Here is a 23,624-nt window from a genome sequence, read left to right on the forward strand (position 1 = left end):
TAATAGCCGATCGCGCTGGCCAATTGCTCCACGGAGACAGTCCTGCTCCACTCTCACCACCGTCAGACCATTTCTTCAGAGCTATCACCACAAAGAAAAAAAAGCGCCGCACCACCACCGGTGGGCTCAAACCTCCAACCTTTCGGATAACAGCCGATCGCGCTAGCCAATTGCGCCACGAAGACAGTCCTGCTCCACTCTCGCCACCATCAGAACATATCTTCAAAGCTATTACCGCAAAGGAAAAAGCAACACACCACTCCCGGGAGGGCTCGAAACTCCAACCTTTCAGTTAACAGCCGATCGCGCTAGCCCATTGCGCCACGGAGACAGTCTTGCTCCACTCTCACCACCATCAGAACATATCTTCAAAGCTATCAGTGCAAAGAAAAAAAAGCGCCGCACCACCACCGGGTGGGCTCAAACCTCCGACTTTCCGGTTAACAGCCGATCGCGCTAGCCAGTTGCGCCACGGAGACAGTCCTGCTCCACTCTCACCACCATAAGAACATATCTTCAAAGCTATCAGCCCAAAGAAAAAAAAGCACCGCACCACCACCGGGTGGGCTCGAACCTCCAACCTTTCGGTTAACAGCCAATCGCGCTAGCCAATTGCGCCACGAAGACAGTCCTGCTCCGCTCTCACCACCATGAGAACATATCTTCAAAGCTATCAGCACAGAAAAAAGCGCTGCACCACCACCGGGTGGGCTCGAACCTCCAACCTTTCGGTTAACAGCCGATCGCGCTAGCGAACTGCGCCACGGAGACAGTCGTGCTCCACTCTCACCACCATCAGAACATATCTTCAAAGCTATCAGCGCAAAGAAAAGAAGCAACACACCACTCCCGGGAGGGCTCGAAACTCCAACCTTTCGGTTAACAGCCGATCGCGCTAGCCAATTGCGCAACGGAGACAGTCCTGCTCTACTCTAACTACCATCAGAACATATCTTCAAAGCTATCAGCCCAAAGAAAAAAAAGCGCCGCACCACCACCGGGTGGGCTCGAAACTCCAACCTTTCGGTTAACAGCCAATCGCGCAAGCCAATTGCGCCACGGAGACAGTCCTGCTCCACTCTCACCACAATTAGAACATATCTTCAAAGCTATCAGCCCAAAGAAAAAAAAAGCGCCGCACCACCACCAGGTGGGCTCGAACCTCCAACCTTTCGGTTAACAGCCGATCGCGCTAGCCAATTGCGCCACGGAGACAATCGTGCTCCACTCTCACCACCATCAGAACATATCTTCCAACTATCAGCGCAAAGAAAAAAGCAACACACCCCACCCGGGAGGGCTGGAACCTCCAACTTTTCGGTTAATAGCCGATCGCGCTAGCCAATTACGCCACGGGGACAGTCTTGCTCCACTCTCACCACCATCAGAACATATCTTCAAAGCTATCAGCGCAAAGAAAAAAAAGCGCCGCACCACCACCGGGTGGGCTCGAACCTCCAACCTTTCGGTTAACAGCCGATCGCGCAAGCCAACTGCGCCATGGAGACAGTCCTGCTCCACTCTCACCACCATCAGAACATATCTTCAAAGGTATCAGCCCAAAGAAAAAAAAAGCGCCGCACCACCACTGGGTGGGCTCGAACCTCCGACTTTTCGGTTAACAGCCGATCGCGCTAGCCAATTGCGCCAAGGAGACAGTCCTGCTCCACTCTCACCACCATCAGAACATATCTTCAAAGTTATCAGCCCAAAGAAAAAAAGCACCGCACCACCACCGGGTGGGCTCGAACATCCAACCTTTCGGTTAACAGCCAATCGCGCTAGCCAATTGCGCCACGGAGACAGTCCTGCTCCACTCTCACCACCGTCAGAATATTTCTTCAGAGCTATCAGCCTAAAGCAAAAAAACCGCCGCACCACCACCGGGTGGGCTCGAACCTCCAACCTTTCGGTTAACAGCCGATCGCGCTAGCCTATTGCCCCACGGAGACCGTCGTGCTCCACTCTGACCACCATCAGAACATATCTTCAAAGCTATCAGCCCACAGAAAAAAAAGCGCCGCACCACCACCGGGTGGGCTCGAACCTCCAACCTTTTGGTTAACAGCAGATCGCGCTAGCCAATTGCGCCACGGAGACAATCGTGCTCCACTCTCACCACCATCAGAACATATCTTCAAAGATATCAGCGCAAAGAAAAAAGCAACACACTCCACCCGGGAGGGCTCGAACCTCTGCTTTTTGGTTAACAGCCGATCACGCTAGCCAATTGCGTCACGGAGACAGTCCTGCTCCACTCTCACCACCATCAGAACATATCTTCAAAGTTATCAGCCCAAAGAAAAAAAAGCACCGCACCACCACCAGGTGGTCTCGAACCTCCAACCTTTCGGTTAACAGCCGATCGCGCTAGCCAATTGCCCCACGGAGACAGTCGTGCTCCACTCTCACCACCGTCAGGACATTTCTTCAGAGCTATCACCCCAAAGAAAAAAGAGCGCCGCACCACCACCGGTAGGGCTCGAAGCTCCAACCTTTCGGTTAATAGCCGATCGCGCTAGCCAGTTGCGCCACGAAGACAGTCCTGCTCCACTCTCACCACCGTCAGAACATATCTTCAAAGCTATTACCGCAAAGAAAAAAGCAACACACCACTCCCGGGAGGGCTCATAACTCCAACCTTTCGGTCAACAGCCGATCGCGCTAGCCCATTGCGCCACGGAGACAGTCTTGCTCCCCTCTCACCACCATCAGAACATATCTTCAAAGCTATCAGCCCAAAGAAAAAAAAGCACCGCACCACCACCGGGTGGGCTCGAACCTCCAACCTTTCGGTTAACAGCCGATCGCGCTAGCCAATTGCGCCACGGAGACAGTCGTGCTCCACTCTCACCACCATCAAAACATATCTTCAAAGCTATCAGCGCAAAGAAAAAAAAGCGCCGCACCACCACCGGGTGGGCTCGAACCTCCAACCTTTCGGTTAAGAGCAGATCGCGCTAGCGGATTGCGCCACGGAGACAATCGTGCTCCACTCTCACCACCATCAGAACATATCTTGAAAGCTATCAGCGCAAAGAAGAAAGCAACAGACCCCACTCGGGAGGGCTCGAACCTCCAACTTTTCGGTTAACAGCCGATCGCGCTAGCGAATTGCGCCACGGGGACCGTCCTGCTCCACTCTCACCACCGTCAGACCATTTCTTCAGAGCTATCACTCTAAGAAAAACAAAGCACCCCACCCCCACCGGGTGGGCTCAAACCTTCAACCTTTCGGTCAACAGCCGATCGCGCTAGCCCATTGCGCCACGGAGACAGTCTTGCTCCCCTCTCACCACCATCAGAACATATCTTCAAAGCTATCAGCCCAAAGAAAAAAAAGCACCGCACCACCACCGGGTGGGCTCGATCTTCCAACCTTTCGGTTAACAGCCGATCGCGCTAGCCTATTTCGCCACGGAGACAGTCGTGCTCCACTCTCATCACCATCAGAACATATCTTCAAAGCTATCAGCGCAAAGAAAAAAGCAAAACACCACTCCCGGCAGGGCTCGAAACTCCAACCTTTCGGTTAACAGCCGATCGCGCTAGCCAATTGCGCCACGGAGACAGTCCTGCTCCACTCTCACCACAATTAGAACTTATCTTCAAAGCTATCAGCCCAAAGAAAAAAAAGCGCCACACCACCACCGGGTGGGCTCGAACCTCCAACCTTTTGGTTAACAGCAGATCGCCCTAGCCAATTGCGCCATGGAGACAATCGTGCTCCACTCTCACCACCATCAGAACGTATCTTCAAAGATATCAGCGCAAAGAAAAAAGCAACACACTCCACCCGGGAGGGCTCGAACCTCCAACTTTTCGGTTAACAGCCGATCGCGCTAGCCAATTGCGCCACGGGGACCGTCCTGCTCCACTCTCACCACCGTCAGACCATTTCTTCAGAGCTATCACCCCAAGGAAAAAAAAGCGCCGCACCACCACCGGTTGGGCTCGAACCTCCAACCTTTCGGTTAACAGCCGATCGCGCTAGCCAATTGCGCCACGAAGACAGTCCTGCTCCATTCTCACCACCATCAGAACATATCTTCAAAGCTATTACCGCAAAGAAAAAAGCAACACACCACTCCCGGGAGGGCTCATAACTCCAACCATTCGGTCAACCGCCGATCGCGCTAGCCCATTGCGCCACGGAGACAGTCTTGCTCCCCTCTCACCACCATCAGAACATATCTTCAAAGTTATCAGCCCAAAGAAAAAAAGCACCGCACCACCACCAGGTGGTCTCGAACATCCAACCTTTCAGTTAACAGCCAATCGCGCTAGCCAATTGCGCCACGGAGACAGTCCTGCTCCACTCTCACCACCATCAGAACATATCTTCAAAGTTATCAGCCCAAAGAAAAAAAAGCACCGCACCACCACCAGGTGGTCTCGAACCTCCAACCTTTCGGTTAACAGCCGATCGCGCTAGCCAATTGCCCCACGGAGACAGTCGTGCTCCACTCTCACCACCGTCAGGACATTTCTTCAGAGCTATCACCCCAAAGAAAAAAAAAGCGCCGCACCACCACCGGTTGGGCTCGAAGCTCCAACCTTTCGGTTAATAGCCGATCGCGCTAGCCAATTGCGCCACGAAGACAGTCCTGCTCCACTCTCACCACCGTCAGAACATATCTTCAAAGCTATTACCGCAAAGAAAAACGCAACACACCACTCCCGGGAGGGCTCATAACTCCAACCTTTCGGTCAACAGCCGATCGCGCTAGCCCATTGCGCCACGGAGACAATCTTGCTCCCCATTACCACCATCAGAACATATCTTCAAAGCTATCAGCCCAAAGAAAAAAAGCACCGCACCACCACCGGGTGGGCTCGAACCTCCAACCTTTCGGTTAACAGCCGATCGCGCTAGCCAATTGCGCCACGGAGACAGTCGTGCTCCACTCTCACCACCATCAAAACATATCTTCAAAGCTATCAGCGCAAAGAAAAAAAAGCGCAGCACCACCACCGGGTGGGCTCGAACCTCCAACCTTTCGGTTAAGAGCAGATCGCGCTAGCGGATTGCGCCACGGAGACAATCGTGCTCCACTCTCACCACCATCAGAACATATCTTGAAAGCTATCAGCGCAAAGAAGAAAGCAACAGACCCCACTCGGGAGGGCTCGAACCTCCAACTTTTCGGTTAACAGCCGATCGCGCTAGCGAATTGCGCCACGGGGACCGTCCTGCTCCACTCTCACCACCGTCAGACCATTTCTTCAGAGCTATCACCCCAAAGAAAAACAAAGCACCCCACCCCCACCGGGTGGGCTCAAACCTTCAACCTTTCGGTCAACAGCCGATCGCGCTAGCCCATTGCGCCACGGAGACAGTCTTGCTCCCCTCTCACCACCATCAGAACATATCTTCAAAGCTATCAGCCCAAAGAAAAAAAAGCACCGCACCACCACCGGGTGGGCTCGATCTTCCAACCTTTCGGTTAACAGCCGATCGCGCTAGCCAATTTCGCCACGGAGACAGTCGTGCTCCACTCTCATCACCATCAGAACATATCTTCAAAGCTATCAGCGCAAAGAAAAAAGCAAAACACCACTCCCGGCAGGGCTCGAAACTCCAACCTTTCGGTTAACAGCCGATCGCGCTAGCCAATTGCGCCACGGAGACAGTCCTGCTCCACTCTCACCACAATTAGAACTTATCTTCAAAGCTATCAGCCCAAAGAAAAAAAAGCGCCACACCACCACCGGGTGGGCTCGAACCTCCAACCTTTTGGTTAACAGCAGATCGCCCTAGCCAATTGCGCCATGGAGACAATCGTGCTCCACTCTCACCACCATCAGAACGTATCTTCAAAGATATCAGCGCAAAGAAAAAAGCAACACACTCCACCCGGGAGGGCTCGAACCTCCAACTTTTCGGTTAACAGCCGATCGCGCTAGCCAATTGCGCCACGGGGACCGTCCTGCTCCACTCTCACCACCGTCAGACCATTTCTTCAGAGCTATCACCCCAAGGAAAAAAAAGCGCCGCACCACCACCGGTTGGGCTCGAACCTCCAACCTTTCGGTTAACAGCCGATCGCGCTAGCCAATTGCGCCACGAAGACAGTCCTGCTCCACTCTCACCACCATCAGAACATATCTTCAAAGCTATTACCGCAAAGAAAAAAGCAACACACCACTCCCGGGAGGGCTCATAACTCCAACCATTCGGTCAACCGCCGATCGCGCTAGCCCATTGCGCCACGGAGACAGTCTTGCTCCCCTCTCACCACCATCAGAACATATCTTCAAAGTTATCAGCCCAAAGAAAAAAAGCACCGCACCACCACCAGGTGGTCTCGAACATCCAACCTTTCGGTTAACAGCCAATCGCGCTAGCCAATTGCGCCACGGAGACAGTCCTGCTCCACTCTCACCACCATCAGAACATATCTTCAAAGCTATCAGCACAAAGAAAAAAAAGCGCCACACCATCACCGGGTGGGCTCGAACCTCCGACCTTTTGGCTAACAGCCGATCGCGCTAGCCAATTGCGCCACGGAGACAGTCCTGCTCCACTCTCACCACCATCAGAACATATCTTCAAAGCTATCAGCCCAAAGAAAAAAAAGCACCGCACCACCATCGGGTGGGCTCGAACCTCCAACCTTTCGGTTAACAGCCAATCGCGCTAGCCAATTGCGCCACGGAGACAGTCCTGCTCCACTCTCACCACCATCAGAACATATCTTCAAAGCTATCAGCCCACAGAAAAAAAAGCGCCACACCACCACCGGGTGGGCTCGAACCTACAACCTTTCGGTTAACAGCCGATCACGCTATCCCATTGCGCCACGGAGACAGTCGTGCTCCACTCTCACCACCGTCAGATCATACCTTCAAAGCTATCAGCGCAAAGAAAAAAGCAACACGCCCCTCCCTGGAGAGCTCGAAACTCCAATCTTTCGGTTAACAGCCGATCGCGCTAGCCCATTGCGCCACGGAGACAGTCTTGCTCCCCTCTCACCACCATCAGAACATATCTTCAAAGCTATCAGCCCAAAGAAAAAAAGCGCCGCCCCACCAACCGGTGGGCTCGAACCTCCAACCTTTCGGTTAACAGCCGATCGCGCTAGCCCATTGCGCCACGGAGACAGTCTTGCTCCCCTCTCATCACCATCAGAACATATCTTCAAAGCTATCAGCCCAAACAAAAAAGCGCCGCACCACCACCGGGTGGGCTCGAACCTCCAACCTTTCGGTTAACAGCCGATCGCGCTAGACGCTTGCGCCACGGAGACAGTCGTGCTCCACTATCACCACCATCAGAACATATCTTCAAAGCTATCAGCGCAAAGAAAAAAGCAACACACCACTTCCGGGAGGGCTCGAACTTCCAACTTTTTGGTTAACAGCCGATCGCTCTGGCCAATTGCGCCACGGAGACAGTCCTGCTCCACTCTCACCACAATTAGAACACATCTTCAAAGCTATCAGCCCAAAGAAAAAAAAGCGCCGCACCACCACCGGGTGGGCTCGAACCTCCAACCTTTCGGTTAACAGCCGATCGCGCTAGCCAATTGCGCCACGGAGACAATCGTGCTCCACTCTCACCACCATCAGTACATATCTTCAAAGCTATCAGCGCAAAGAAAAAAGCAACACACCCCACCCGGGAGGGCTGGAACCTCCAACTTTTCGGTTAATAGCCGATCGCGCTGGCCAATTGCTCCACGGAGACAGTCCTGCTCCACTCTCACCACCGTCAGACCATTTCTTCAGAGCTATCACCACAAAGAAAAAAAAGCGCCGCACCACCACCGGTGGGCTTAAACCTCCAACCTTTCGGATAACAGCCGATCGCGCTAGCCAATTGCGCCACGAAGACAGTCCTGCTCCACTCTCGCCACCATCAGAACATATCTTCAAAGCTATTACCGCAAAGGAAAAAGCAACACACCACTCCCGGGAGGGCTCGAAACTCCAACCTTTCAGTTAACAGCCGATCGCGCTAGCCCATTGCGCCACGGAGACAGTCTTGCTCCACTCTCACCACCATCAGAACATATCTTCAAAGCTATCAGTGCAAAGAAAAAAAAGCGCCGCACCACCACCGGGTGGGCTCAAACCTCCGACTTTCCGGTTAACAGCCGATCGCGCTAGCCAGTTGCGCCACGGAGACAGTCCTGCTCCACTCTCACCACCATAAGAACATATCTTCAAAGCTATCAGCCCAAAGAAAAAAAAGCACCGCACCACCACCGGGTGGGCTCGAACCTCCAACCTTTCGGTTAACAGCCAATCGCGCTAGCCAATTGCGCCACGAAGACAGTCCTGCTCCGCTCTCACCACCATGAGAACATATCTTCAAAGCTATCAGCACAGAAAAAAGCGCTGCACCACCACCGGGTGGGCTCGAACCTCCAACCTTTCGGTTAACAGCCGATCGCGCTAGCGAACTGCGCCACGGAGACAGTCGTGCTCCACTCTCACCACCATCAGAACATATCTTCAAAGCTATCAGCGCAAAGAAAAGAAGCAACACACCACTCCCGGGAGGGCTCGAAACTCCAACCTTTCGGTTAACAGCCGATCGCGCTAGCCAATTGCGCAACGGAGACAGTCCTGCTCTACTCTAACTACCATCAGAACATATCTTCAAAGCTATCAGCCCAAAGAAAAAAAAGCGCCGCACCACCACCGGGTGGGCTCGAAACTCCAACCTTTCGGTTAACAGCCAATCATGCAAGCCAATTGCGCCACGGAGACAGTCCTGCTCCACTCTCACCACAATTAGAACATATCTTCAAAGCTATCAGCCCAAAGAAAAAAAAGCGCCGCACCACCACCAGGTGGGCTCGAACCTCCAACCTTTCGGTTAACAGCCGATCGCGCTAGCCAATTGCGCCACGGAGACAATCGTGCTCCACTCTCACCACCATCAGAACATATCTTCAAACTATCAGCGCAAAGAAAAAAGCAACACACCCCACCCGGGAGGGCTGGAACCTCCAACTTTTCGGTTAATAGCCGATCGCGCTAGCCAATTACGCCACGGGGACAGTCTTGCTCCACTCTCACCACCATCAGAACATATCTTCAAAGCTATCAGCGCAAAGAAAAAAAAGCGCCGCACCACCACCGGGTGGGCTCGAACCTCCAACCTTTCGGTTAACAGCCGATCGCGCAAGCCAACTGCGCCATGGAGACAGTCCTGCTCCACTCTCACCACCATCAGAACATATCTTCAAAGGTATCAGCCCAAAGAAAAAAAAAGCGCCGCACCACCACTGGGTGGGCTCGAACCTCCGACTTTTCGGTTAACAGCCGATCGCGCTAGCCAATTGCGCCAAGGAGACAGTCCTGCTCCACTCTCACCACCATCAGAACATATCTTCAAAGTTATCAGCCCAAAGAAAAAAAGCACCGCACCACCACCGGGTGGGCTCGAACATCCAACCTTTCGGTTAACAGCCAATCGCGCTAGCCAATTGCGCCACGGAGACAGTCCTGCTCCACTCTCACCACCGTCAGAATATTTCTTCAGAGCTATCAGCCTAAAGCAAAAAAACCGCCGCACCACCACCGGGTGGGCTCGAACCTCCAACCTTTCGGTTAACAGCCGATCGCGCTAGCCTATTGCCCCACGGAGACCGTCGTGCTCCACTCTGACCACCATCAGAACATATCTTCAAAGCTATCAGCCCACAGAAAAAAAAGCGCCGCACCACCACCGGGTGGGCTCGAACCTCCAACCTTTTGGTTAACAGCAGATCGCGCTAGCCAATTGCGCCACGGAGACAATCGTGCTCCACTCTCACCACCATCAGAACATATCTTCAAAGATATCAGCGCAAAGAAAAAAGCAACACACTCCACCCGGGAGGGCTCGAACCTCTGCTTTTTGGTTAACAGCCGATCACGCTAGCCAATTGCGTCACGGAGACAGTCCTGCTCCACTCTCACCACCATCAGAACATATCTTCAAAGTTATCAGCCCAAAGAAAAAAAAGCACCGCACCACCACCAGGTGGTCTCAAACCTCCAACCTTTCGGTTAACAGCCGATCGCGCTAGCCAATTGCCCCACGGAGACAGTCGTGCTCCACTCTCACCACCGTCAGGACATTTCTTCAGAGCTATCACCCCAAAGAAAAAAAAAGCGCCGCACCACCACCGGTTGGGCTCGAAGCTCCAACCTTTCGGTTAATAGCCGATCGCGCTAGCCAATTGCGCCACGAAGACAGTCCTGCTCCACTCTCACCACCGTCAGAACATATCTTCAAAGCTATTACCGCAAAGAAAAAAGCAACACACCACTCCCGGGAGGGCTCATAACTCCAACCTTTCGGTCAACAGCCGATCGCGCTAGCCCATTGCGCCACGGAGACAGTCTTGCTCCCCTCTCACCACCATCAGAACATATCTTCAAAGCTATCAGCCCAAAGAAAAAAAAGCACCGCACCACCACCGGGTGGGCTCGAACCTCCAACCTTTCGGTTAACAGCCGATCGCGCTAGCCAATTGCGCCACGGAGACAGTCGTGCTCCACTCTCACCACCATCAAAACATATCTTCAAAGCTATCAGCGCAAAGAAAAAAAAGCGCCGCACCACCACCGGGTGGGCTCGAACCTCCAACCTTTCGGTTAAGAGCAGATCGCGCTAGCGGATTGCGCCACGGAGACAATCGTGCTCCACTCTCACCACCATCAGAACATATCTTGAAAGCTATCAGCGCAAAGAAGAAAGCAACAGACCCCACTCGGGAGGGCTCGAACCTCCAACTTTTCGGTTAACAGCCGATCGCGCTAGCGAATTGCGCCACGGGGACCGTCCTGCTCCACTCTCACCACCGTCAGACCATTTCTTCAGAGCTATCACTCTAAGAAAAACAAAGCACCCCACCCCCACCGGGTGGGCTCAAACCTTCAACCTTTCGGTCAACAGCCGATCGCGCTAGCCCATTGCGCCACGGAGACAGTCTTGCTCCCCTCTCACCACCATCAGAACATATCTTCAAAGCTATCAGCCCAAAGAAAAAAAAGCACCGCACCACCACCGGGTGGGCTCGATCTTCCAACCTTTCGGTTAACAGCCGATCGCGCTAGCCAATTTCGCCACGGAGACAGTCGTGCTCCACTCTCATCACCATCAGAACATATCTTCAAAGCTATCAGCGCAAAGAAAAAAGCAAAACACCACTCCCGGCAGGGCTCGAAACTCCAACCTTTCGGTTAACAGCCGTTCGCGCTAGCCAATTGCGCCACGGAGACAGTCCTGCTCCACTCTCACCACAATTAGAACTTATCTTCAAAGCTATCAGCCCAAAGAAAAAAAAGCGCCACACCACCACCGGGTGGGCTCGAACCTCCAACCTTTTGGTTAACAGCAGATCGCCCTAGCCAATCGCGCCATGGAGACAATCGTGCTCCACTCTCACCACCATCAGAACGTATCTTCAAAGATATCAGCGCAAAGAAAAAAGCAACACACTCCACCCGGGAGGGCTCGAACCTCCAACTTTTCGGTTAACAGCCGATCGCGCTAGCCAATTGCGCCACGGGGACCGTCCTGCTCCACTCTCACCACCGTCAGACCATTTCTTCAGAGCTATCACCCCAAGGAAAAAAAAGCGCCGCACCACCACCGGTTGGGCTCGAACCTCCAACCTTTCGGTTAACAGCCGATCGCGCTAGCCAATTGCGCCACGAAGACAGTCCTGCTCCACTCTCACCACCATCAGAACATATCTTCAAAGCTATTACCGCAAAGAAAAAAGCAACACACCACTCCCGGGAGGGCTCATAACTCCAACCATTCGGTCAACCGCCGATCGCGCTAGCCCATTGCGCCACGGAGACAGTCTTGCTCCCCTCTCACCACCATCAGAACATATCTTCAAAGTTATCAGCCCAAAGAAAAAAAGCACCGCACCACCACCAGGTGGTCTCGAACATCCAACATTTCGGTTAACAGCCAATCGCGCTAGCCAATTGCGCCACGGAGACAGTCCTGCTCCACTCTCACCACCATCAGAACATATCTTCAAAGCTATCAGCACAAAGAAAAAAAAGCGCCACACCATCACCGGGTGGGCTCGAACATCCAACTTTTCGGTTAACAGCCGATCGCGCTAGCCAATTGCGCCACGGAGACAGTCCTGCTCCACTCTCACCACCGTCAGAATATTTCTTCAGAGCTATCAGCCTAAAGCAAAAAAACCGCCGCACCACCACCGGGTGGGCTCGAACCTCCAACCTTTCGGTTAACAGCCGATCGCGCTAGCCTATTGCCCCACGGAGACCGTCGTGCTCCACTCTGACCACCATCAGAACATATCTTCAAAGCTATCAGCCCACAGAAAAAAAAGCGCCGCACCACCACCGGGAGAGCTCGAACCTCCAACTTTTCGGTTAACAGCCGATCGCGCAAGCCAATTGCGCCACGGAGACAGTCCTGCTCCACTCTCACCACCATCAGAACATATCTTCAAAGGTATCAGCCCAAAGAAAAAAAAGCGCCGCACCACTCCCGGGAGGGCTCATAACTCCAACCTTTCGGTCAACAGCCGATCGCGCTAGCCCATTGCGCCACGGAGACAGTCTTGCTCCCCTCTCACCACCATCAGAACATATCTTCAAAGCTATCAGCCCAAAGAAAAAAAAAGCGCCGCACCACCACCGGGTGGGCTCGAACTTCCAACCTTTTGGTTAACAGCAGATCGCGCTAGCCAATTGCGCCACGGAGACAATCGTGCTCCACTCTCACCACCATCAGAACATATCTTCAAAGATATCAGCGCGAAGAAAAAAGCAACACACTCCACCCGGGAGGGCTCGAATCTCTGCTTTTTGGTTAACAGCTGATCACGCTAGCCAATTGCGTCACGGAGACAGTCCTGCTCCACTCTCACCACCATCAGAACATATCTTCACAGTTATCAGCCCAAAGAAAAAAAAGCACCGCACCACCACCAGGTGGTCTCGAACCTCCAACCTTTCGGTTAACAGCCGATCGCGCTAGCCAATTGCCCCACGGAGACAGTCGTGCTCCACTTTCACCACCGTCAGAACATTTCTTCAGAGCTTTCACCCCAAAGAAAAAAAAAGCGCCGCACCACCACCGGTTGGGCTCGAACCTCCAACCTTTCGGTTAATAGCCGATCGCGCTAGCCAATTGCGCCACGACGACAGTCCTGCTCCACTCTCACCACCGTCAGAACATATTGTTACGAGGTTGGTTGCTTCTGAGCGAGATGTATTTGCAGAGTAAAAACTACAGGCAAGAGACACAATGGCTGATTGGCCCAGTCGCGCGCCTGTCAGTCGCACCTCTTCCTTTTCTTCCTCTCCGTAGCAGGACCCCCGGGCGTTGGAGCGCCGTCTCGGCGAGAGTCCGGAGAAGTGCGACAGAAGTAGGGTTTCAAGCGCGAAACATGGACAATGTCAACTAGTGACGAACTTGGTGACGTATTGGAGTGCAATGGCGCTATCTCGTAGGTTACGTCGCTAACTTGACGTAAGACTAGGTAGGGTCCGGCGTATCGGGACAAAAGTTTTTCGGAGAGACCTACACGGCGACACGGTGACCAGAGGAGCACGTGGTCACCTGGGGCAAACGTTATATTTCGATGCCGGTGGTCGTAGCGGGCTTTTTGCATATCCTGTGACCTGGTGAGGCGAGACTGGGCAACTTGACGAGCCATGTGAGCCCGATCAATGGCTTCGCGCGCGTACTCGGAAGGAGATGGCACGAGAGGCAAGGTGGTTTCAAATGGCAATATGGGGTCGCGACCATATAAAAGATAAAAAGGCGAGAATCCCGCAGTGTCATGTCGAGAGGAGTTATATGCGAAGGTCACATAGGCCAACGTTGTATCCCAGTCTCGATGATCATCGGAGACGTACATCGAAAGCATCTCTGTGAGCGTGCGGTTGAGACGTTCAGTTAGGCCATTAGTTTGTGGGTGGTAGGCGGTAGATAGCTTATGGGCTGTAGCACACGATCGAAGGAGGTCATCGACAACTTTGGACAGGAAAGAGCGGCCGCGGTCCGTAAGCAGCTGTCGGGGTGCACCATGGTGTAAGATGACGTCATGAAGAAGAAAATCCGCGACGTCAGTGGCGCAACTGGTTGGCATGGCCTTTGTTATCGCGTAACGGGTCGCATAATCTGTGGCGACGGCAATCCATTTATTTCCTAGTGTCGTCGTCGGAAAAGGGCCAAGAAGGTCGAGTCCCACGCGATGAAATGGTTCAGAGGGGACTTCAATTGGGTGAAGATATCCAGCTGGCAGCAAAGAAGGTCTTTTCCGGCGCTGGCAGAGGTCGCAAGTGGCGACATATCGACGTACGCTGCGGTACAATCCAGGCCAGAAAAATCGACGTCGCACGCGGTCGTATGTGCGGGAAACGCCGAGGTGTCCCGCTGTTGGTGCGTCGTGAAGTTGTTGAAGTATGGCAGGCCGTAGATGACGAGGGATGACAAGCAGAAGCTCAGGGCCTTCAGTGGTGACGTTGCGGCGGTAGAGGATGCCGTCATGCAGCACGAACATACGGGATTCAGCGTCATGGCTGTCAGACTGGATGGCGTCGATGATAGTGCGCAATGACTCATCCCGTCGTTGTTCGATGCGCATATCGCTGACGTCTGTAAACGCCATTACTCTGCTCTCCAGGTCAGGCGCAACGGGATCAGGAGGATCTACCGGATATCGAGAAAGACAGTCTGCGTCCTTGTGCAAACGGCCAGACTTGTAGCTGACGCTAAACGAAAATTCCTGAAGCCTCAGAGCCCAGCGAGCCAGACGTCCAGTCGGGTCCTTCAGAGAAGTCAGCCAACAGAGGGCGTGGTGGTCCGTAACGACAGTGAAAATGCGACCATATAAATATGGCCGAAACTTGGCGACGGCCCAAACTAAAGCTAGACACTCTCTCTCGGTGATGGAATAATTCATCTCCTGGGGAGAAAGCAGGCGACTGGCGTAAGCTATCACGCACTGTCTACCGTGGTGCCGCTGAGCGAGAACTGCGCCGATACCGTGGCCACTGGCGTCGGTGCGAACCTCTGTGGCAGCAGAAGGATTAAAGTGGGCAAGTATGGGGGGCGTAGTTAGGTAGCCGATGAGAGCGGCGAACGCTTGAGCCTGCTCAGGGCCCCATGAGAATGTGGTATCCTTCTTCAGCAAATCTGTCAGTGGCCGGGCAACGTCAGCGAAGTTTTTCACAAAACGGCGAAAGTAGGAACATAAGCCGACGAAGCTACGGACGTCGGATGTAGAACGGGGCACTGGAAAGCTACGGACGACGCGGATCTTTTCGGGATCTGGTTGGACACCATCGGCGTTTACAATATGGCCCAGAATGGCAATCTGACGGTGACCAAATTGACACTTCTTGGAATTGAGTTGTAGCCCAGCTGTTCTGAAGACTGCGAGAATTGCAGCGAGACGGGTCAGGTGGCTATCGAAAGTAGATGAAAAGACTATCACATCGTCTAGGTAACAAAGACAAGTAGACCACTTGTAACCACGCAGGAGAGAGTCCATCATTCGTTCGAATGTGGCAGGGGCGTTACATAGTCCAAAAGGCATGACCTTAAACTGGTATAAACCATCTGGTGTAATGAAGGCCGTCTTCTCGCGGTCCATTTCATCGACAGAAATCTGCCAGTAGCCGGACCGGAGATCTATAGACGAGAAGTACGTAGCCCCGTGTAGGCAGTCCAACGCGTCATCGATGCGTGGTAGCGGGTACACGTCTTTTCGTGTGATCTTGTTTAGGTGGCGATAGTCAACGCAGAAGCGCCAGGTACCATCTTTTTTCTTCACAAGGACGACAGGGGAGGCCCAAGGACTACTTGATGGTTCTATGACACCTTTGTTGAGCATTTTGTCCACTTCTGCTTGGATAACTCTACGCTCAGTGGGGGAGACACGATAGGGGCGTCGGCGAATAGGACTGGCGTCACCAGTATTTATACGGTGCTGAACAGTGGATGTTTGCCCTAGAGGTCTGTCGTCGAAAGAAAAAATGTCGGTATATGACGCGAGAAGGCGATGGATGTCATTGGCTTGCGCAGGGTTGAGGTCGGGTGCAATCATCTTCGAGAAACGATCTGGCCGAGAACAGGTGCTGTTCGCTACTGGAGACTGAAGTAAATCAATCTCGGTGGTGAGCGCTGCTATTTCGAATTCGTCAGCATTAGATACGCTGGCCAAGAACATGCCACGAGGAAGCACTTGAGGGCACAAGCTGAAATTGAGAAGTGGAAGCGAGGTACAATTGTCAGTAACAGTCACAAGCGTATGGGGAATGGCAATGTTGCGGCTCAAGAGGACGTCGGCGAGAGGAAGGAGGACATATTGACCATCGGGAACTTGGGGCTGTGCGGTCAAAACGACGAAGGTGGCTGCCTGAGCTGACAGCCGCACATCCTGAAGAGAGCACAGGCGCGGCGGGGCAGTGGGGGGGTCAGCTACTATCTGAGGCAACTCTAGCTGAAGAACGCCTGTAGCACAATCGATCAGAGCAGAATGATTCGACAAGAAGTCCAGGCCTAGGATAATGTCATAAGGGCAGTGGTCAATCACGGCTAAAATGACAGAAGTAGTGTGGTCCTTTATACGTAAGCGGGCAGTGCACAGACCGAGAACCATCGGCGTGCCGCCATCGGCCACACGGAGCATTTGTGCAGCCGCTGGTGTCAGAACTTTCTTTAAACGTGTGCGTAGGCTTGAACTCATGACCGAAATGCTTGCGCCGGTGTCGACAAGTGCTTGTACAGGTTCGCCGTCTACTTTAACGTCTATTACACTTCGTCTGGTGGGAACGGAAAGAGGATTTGCTGCGGAAGTCGTCAATGCAGCACCACCTCCGGGGGCTGCATTTCTCAGTTTTCCGAGACAACGCGGCCGGAAGCCACGGGGGACGAGAAGCGCCGTGGCTGCGGCGAACGGGACGATGGGCGACGTGTTTGCGGCGATCGAGACTGGTGCCCACGTGGTGAAGGCGAGCGGCTGTACCAAGTGTTCCGAGAATGGTCAATGGCATTGGGCTCTTCGGCAGGTGGAAAGGTGCGGGCGGTATCGTCGAAACGGGTCATATTGGTCGTTGCGCGATGTGCCGAGGACCATGTGTTGCGGCAGTAACGGGCAATATGTCCAACGCGGTGGCAGTTGAAACATATAGGGCGGTCATCTGCAGTTCGCCACTCAGCCGGGTTGCGAGTACGTGGAGAAGACCGTCGGTCGGAGAAGGGCATCACGAAAGGGCGTTCGCTGACTCTAGGCGCGGTGACATGGCACACGGAATGCACTCCGATGTTTTCAAGCTCCCGGCGCACGATGGCTTGAACAAGAGGAACAGTAACAGGAGTGGCATCGGTACTGCGCGAATAGAACGCCGAGGGCGCCATAGCTTCCAGTTCACGACGAACAATGCGTGTAAGGTCTCCCGGCGGCGATGCACGTTGTGGTGTTGACTGGTCCTCGCAAGTAGATGTTGCAGCGGTGTTTGGGAGTCGAGCGAATGTTTGTAGAATGCGGCGACTTTTCACTTGCTCGAACTGACGACACTCTTTGATGATCGCGTCTACGGTGGAACAGCCCTTGCACATCAGGAGATTGAACGCGTCGTCGGCAATCCCTTTCAGAACATGTCCCACCTTGTCACCTTCTGTCATGTCGCTTTCGGCCTTTCGGCAGAGGGCCAGCACGTCTTGAATGTAAGCGAGGTATGACTCCGTAGGGGATTGGGCACGGCAGGCCAATTCCTTTTTGGCGGCGATCTTCCGACTGGCGGTTTTGCCAAACACCTCCCGCATCTTTGCTTTGCATTGGTCCCAGCTTGTGAGTTCTTCTTCATTGTTCTCATACCACACCTTGGCCGTGCCTCTCAAATAGAACAGCACATTAGCCAACTGAAGTGTGGGATCCCATCTGTTCGGCACACTCACTCGTTCAAACATGGCCAGCCAATCGTCAACGTCGACGCCATCGGTTCCGCAGAATGTACCGGGATCCTTGAGAGGCGTGAAAACGTACGGTTGCGACGCCATGTTCGTCGGAGACGCTGACGTTGACGCGGAGGGCTGAGCATTGGCCATGGCTGGAAGGGCGATGCGACGTCCGCTGCGGAGCTCCGTTGCCTGATGGTTACCCAGCACCTCCACCAATATGTTACGAGGTTGGTTGCTTCTGAGCGAGATGTATTTGCAGAGTAAAAACTACAGGCAAGAGACACAATGGCTGATTGGCCCAGTCGCGCGCCTGTCAGTCGCACCTCTTCCTTTTCTTCCTCTCCGTAGCAATATCTTCAAAGCTATTACTGCAAAGAAAAAAGCAACACACCACTCCCGGGAGGGCTCATAACTCCAACCTTTCGGTCAACAGCCGATCGCGCTAGCCCATTGCGCCACGGAGACAGTCCTGCTCCACTCTCACCACCATCAGAACATATCTTCAAAGGTATCAGCCCAAAGAAAAAAAAGCGCCACACCACCACCGGGTGGGCTCGAACCTCTAACCTTTTGGTTAACAGCAGATCGCGCTAGCCAATTGCGCCATGGAGACAATCGTGCTCCACTCTCACCACCATCAGAACGTATCTTCAAAGATATCAGCGCAAAGAAAAAAGCAACACACTCCACCCGGGAGGGCTCGAACCTCCAAATTTTCGGTTAACAGCCGATCGCGCTAGCCAATTGCGCCACGGGGACCGTCCTGCTCCACTCTCACCACCATCAGAACATATCTTCAAAGCTATTACCGCAAAGAAAAAAGCAACACACCACTCCCGGGAGGGCTCATAACTCCAACCTTTCGGTCAACCGCCGATCGCGCTAGCCCATTGCGCCACGGAGACAGTCTTGCTCCCCTCTCACCACCATCAGAACATATCTTCAAAGCAATCAGCCCAAAGCAAAAAAAAGCACCGCACCACCACCGGGTGGGCTCGAACCTCCAACCTTTCGGTTAACAGTCGATCGCGCTAGCCAATTGCGCCACGGAGACAGTCGTGCTCCACTCTCACGACCATTAGAACATATCTTCAAAGCTATCAGCGCAAAGAAAAAAAAAGCGCCGCACCACCACCGGGTGGGCTCGAACCTCCAACCTTTCGGTTAAGAGCAGATCGCGCTAGCCAATTGCGCCACGGAGACAATCGTGCTCCACTCTCACCACCATCAGAACATATCTTCAAAGCTATCAGCGCAAAGAAAAAAGCAACAGACCTCACCCGGGAGGGCTCGAACCTCCAACTTTTCGGTTAACAGCCGATCGCGCTAGCCAATTGCGCCACGGGGACCGTCCTGCTCCACTCTCACCACCGTCAGACCATTTCTTCAGAGCTATCACCCCAAGGAAAAAAAGCGCCGCACCACCACCGGTTGGGCTCGAACCTCCAACCTTTCGGTATCAGCCGATCGCGCTAGCCAATTGCGCCACAAAGACAGTCCTGCTCCACTCTCACCACCATCAGAACATATCCTAAAAGCTATCAGCGCAAAGAAAAAAAGCGCCGCACCACCACCGGGTGGGCTCGAACCTCCAACCTTTCGGTTAACAGCCGATCGCGCAAGCCAATTGCGCCACGGAGACAGTCCTGCTCCACTCTCACCACCATCAGAACATATCTTCAAAGGTATCAGCCCAAAGAAAAAAAAGCGCCGCACCACCACTGGGTGGGCTCGAACCTCCGACTTGTCGGTTAACAGGCAATCGCGCTAGCCAATTGCGCCACGGAGACAGTCCTGCTCCACTCTCACCACCATCAGAACATATCTTCGAAGCTATCAGCCCAAAGAAAAAAAACCACCGCACCACCACCGGGTGGCTCGAACCTCCAGCCTTTCGGTTAACAGCCAATCGCGCTAGCCAATTGCGCCACGGAGACAGTCCTAATCCACTCTCACCACTATCAGAACATATCTTCAAAGCTATCAGCACAAAGAAAAAAAAGCGCCGCACCACCACCGGGTGGTCTCGAACCTCCAACCTTTCGGTTAACAGCCAATCGCGCTAGCCAATTGTGCCACGGAGACAGTCCTGCTCCACTCTCACCACCATCAGAACATATCTTCAAAGCTATCAGCACAAAGAAAAAAAAACCGCCGCACCACCACCGGGTGGGCTCGAACCTCCAACCTTTCGGTTAACAGGCGATCGCGCTAGCCTATTGCCCCACGGAGACCGTCGTGCTCCACTCTGACCACCGTCAGAACATTTCTTCAGAGCTATCACCCCTAAGAAAAAAAGCGCCGCACCACCACCGGGTGGGCTCGAACCTCCAACCTTTCGGTTAACAGCCGATCGCGCTAGCCAATTGCGCCACCAAGACAGTCCTGCTGCACTCTCACCACCATCAGAAAATATCTTCAAAGCTATTACCGCAAAGCAAAAAGCAACACACCACTCCCGGGAGGGCTCGAAACTCCAACTTTTCGGTTAACAGCCGATCGCGCTAGCCCATTGCGCCACGGAGACAGTCCTGCTCCACTCTCACCACCATCAGAACATATCTTCAAAGCTATCAGCCCACAGAAAAAAAAGCGCCGCACCACCACCGGGAGAGCTCGAACCTCCAACATTTCGGTTAACAGCCGATCGCGCTAGCCAATTGCTCCACGGAGACAGTCCTGCTCCACTCTCACCACCGTCAGAACATTTCTTCAGAGCTATCAGCCCAAAGAAAAAAAAGCGCCGCACCACCGACAGGTGGGCTCGAACCTCCAACCTTTCGGTTAACAGCCGATCGCGCAAGCCAATTGCGCCACGGAGACAGTCCTGCTCCACTCTCACCACCATCAGAACATATCTTCAAAGATATCAGCCCAAAGAAAAAAAAGCGCCGCACCACTCCCGGGAGGGCTCATAACTCCAACCTTTCGGTCAACAGCCGATCGCGCTAGCCCATTGCGCCACGGAGACAGTCTTGCTCCCCTCTCACCACCATCAGAACATATCTTCAAAGCTATCAGCCCAAAGAAAAAAAAGCACCGCACCACCACCGGGTGGGCTCGATCCTCCAACCTTTCGGTTAAGAGCAGATCGCGCTAGCCAATTGCGCCACGGAGACAATCGTGCTCCACTCTCACCACCATCAGAACATATCTTCAAAGCTATCAGCGCAAAGAAAAAAGCAACACACCAATCCTGGGAGGGCACGAAACTCAAACCTTTCGGTTAACAGCCGATCGCGCTAGCCCATTGCGCCACGGAGACAGTCTTGCTCCACTCTCACCACCATCAGAACATATGTTCAAAGCTATCAGCGCAGAGAAAAAAAGTGCCGCACCACCACCGGGTGGGCTCAAACCTCCAACCTTTCGGTTAACAGCTAATCGCGCTAGCCAATTGCACCACGGAGACAGTCCTCCTCCACTCTAACCACCATCAGAACATATCTTCAAAGCTATCAGCCCAAAGAAAAAAAACCACCGCACCACCACCGGGTGGCTCGAACCTCTAACCTTTCGGATAACAGCCAATCGCGCTAGCCAATTGCGCCACGGAGACAGTCCTAATCCACTCTCACCACCATCAGAACATATCTTCAAAGCTATCAGCACAAAGAAAAAAAAGCGCCACACCATCACCGGGTGGGCTCGAACCTCAAACTTTTCGGTTAACAGCCGATCGCGCTAGCCAATTGCGCCACGGAGACAGTCCTGCTCCACTCTCACCACCGTCAGAATATTTCTTCAGAGCTATCAGCCCAAAGAAAAAAAACCGCCGCACCACCACCCGGTGGGCTCGAACCTCCAACCTTTCGGTTAACAGCCGATCGCGCTAGCCTATTGCCCCACGGAGACCGTCGTGCTCCACTCTGACCACCGTCAGAACATTTCTTCAGAGCTATCACCCCAAAGAAAAAAAAGCGCCGCACCACCACCGGGTGGGCTCGAACCTCCAACCTTTCGGTTAACAGCCGATCGCGCTAGCCAATCGCGCCACCAAGACAGTCCTGCTGCACTCTCACCACCATCAGAACATATCTTCAAAGCTATTACCGCAAAGCAAAAAGCAACACACCACTCCCGGGAGGGCTCGAAACTCCAACCTTTCGGTTAACAGCCGATCGCGCTAGCCCATTGCGCCACGGAGACAGTCCTGCTCCACTCTCACCACCATCAGAACATATCTTCAAAGCTATCAGCACAAAGAAAAAAAGCGCCACACCATCACCGGGTGGGCTCGAACCTCACACTTTTCGGTTAACAGCCGATCGCGCTAGCCAATTGCGCCACGGAGACAGTCCTGCTCCACTCTCACCACCGTCAGAATATTTCTTCAGAGCTATCAGCCCACAGAAAAAAAAGCGCCGCACCACAACCGGGAGAGCTCGAACCTCCAACTTTTCGGTTAACAGCCGATCGCGCTAGCCAATTGCGCCACGGAGACAGTCCTGCTCCACTCTCACCACCGTCAGGACATTTCTTCAGAGCTATCAGCCCAAAGAAAAAAAAGCGCCGCACCACCGACGGGTGGGCTCGAACCTCCAACCTTTCGGTTAACAGCCGATCGCGCAAGCCAATTGCGCCACGGAGAAGGTCCTGCTCCACTCTCACCACCATCAGAACATATCTTCAAAGGTATCAGCCCAAAGAAAAAAAAGCGCCGCACCACTCCCGGGAGGGCTCATAACTCCAACCTTTCGGTCACCAGCCGATCGCGCTAGCCCATTGCGCCACGGAGACAGTCTTGCTCCCCTCTCACCACCATCAGAACATATCTTCAAAGCTATCAGCGCAAAGAAAAAAGCAACACACCACCCCCGGGAGGGCTCGAAACTCCAACCTTTCGGTTAACAGCCGATCGCTCTTGCCCATTGCGCCACAGAGACAGTCTTGCTCCACTCTTACCACCATCAGAACATATCTTCAAAGCTATCAGCGCAAAGAAAAAAAAGCGCCGCACCACCACCGGGTGGGCTCGAACCTCCAACCTTTCGGTTAACAGCCGATCGCGCAAGCCAATTGCGCCACGGAGACAGTCCTGCTCCACTCTCACCACCATCAGAACATATCTTCAAAGGTATCAGCCCAAAGAAAAAAAAGCGCCGCACCACCACTGGGTGGGCTCGAACCTCCGACTTGTCGGTTAACAGGCAATCGCGCTAGCCAATTGCGCCACGGAGACAGTCCTGCTCCACTCTCACCACCATCAGAACATATCTTCGAAGCTATCAGCCCAAAGAAAAAAAACCAACGCACCACCACCGGGTGGCTCGAACCTCCAACCTTTCGGTTAACAGCCAATCGCGCTAGCCAATTGCGCCACGGAGACAGTCCTAATCCACTCTCACCACTATCAGAACATATCTTCAAAGCTATCAGCACAAAGAAAAAAAAGCGCCGCACCACCACCGGGTGGTCTCGAACCTCCAACCTTTCGGTTAACAGCCAATCGCGCTAGCCAATTGTGCCACGGAGACAGTCCTGCTCCACTCTCACCACCATCAGAACATATCTTCAAAGCTATCAGCACAAAGAAAAAAAAACCGCCGCACCACCACCGGGTGGGCTCGAACCTCCAACCTTTCGGTTAACAGGCGATCGCGCTAGCCTATTGCCCCACGGAGACCGTCGTGCTCCACTCTGACCACCGTCAGAACATTTCTTCAGAGCTATCACCCCTAAGAAAAAAAGCGCCGCACCACCACCGGGTGGGCTC

Source organism: Rhipicephalus microplus, unplaced genomic scaffold (assembly GCF_043290135.1).
Source record: "Rhipicephalus microplus isolate Deutch F79 unplaced genomic scaffold, USDA_Rmic scaffold_13, whole genome shotgun sequence".
In the NCBI taxonomy this organism is placed as follows: domain Eukaryota; kingdom Metazoa; phylum Arthropoda; class Arachnida; order Ixodida; family Ixodidae; genus Rhipicephalus; species Rhipicephalus microplus.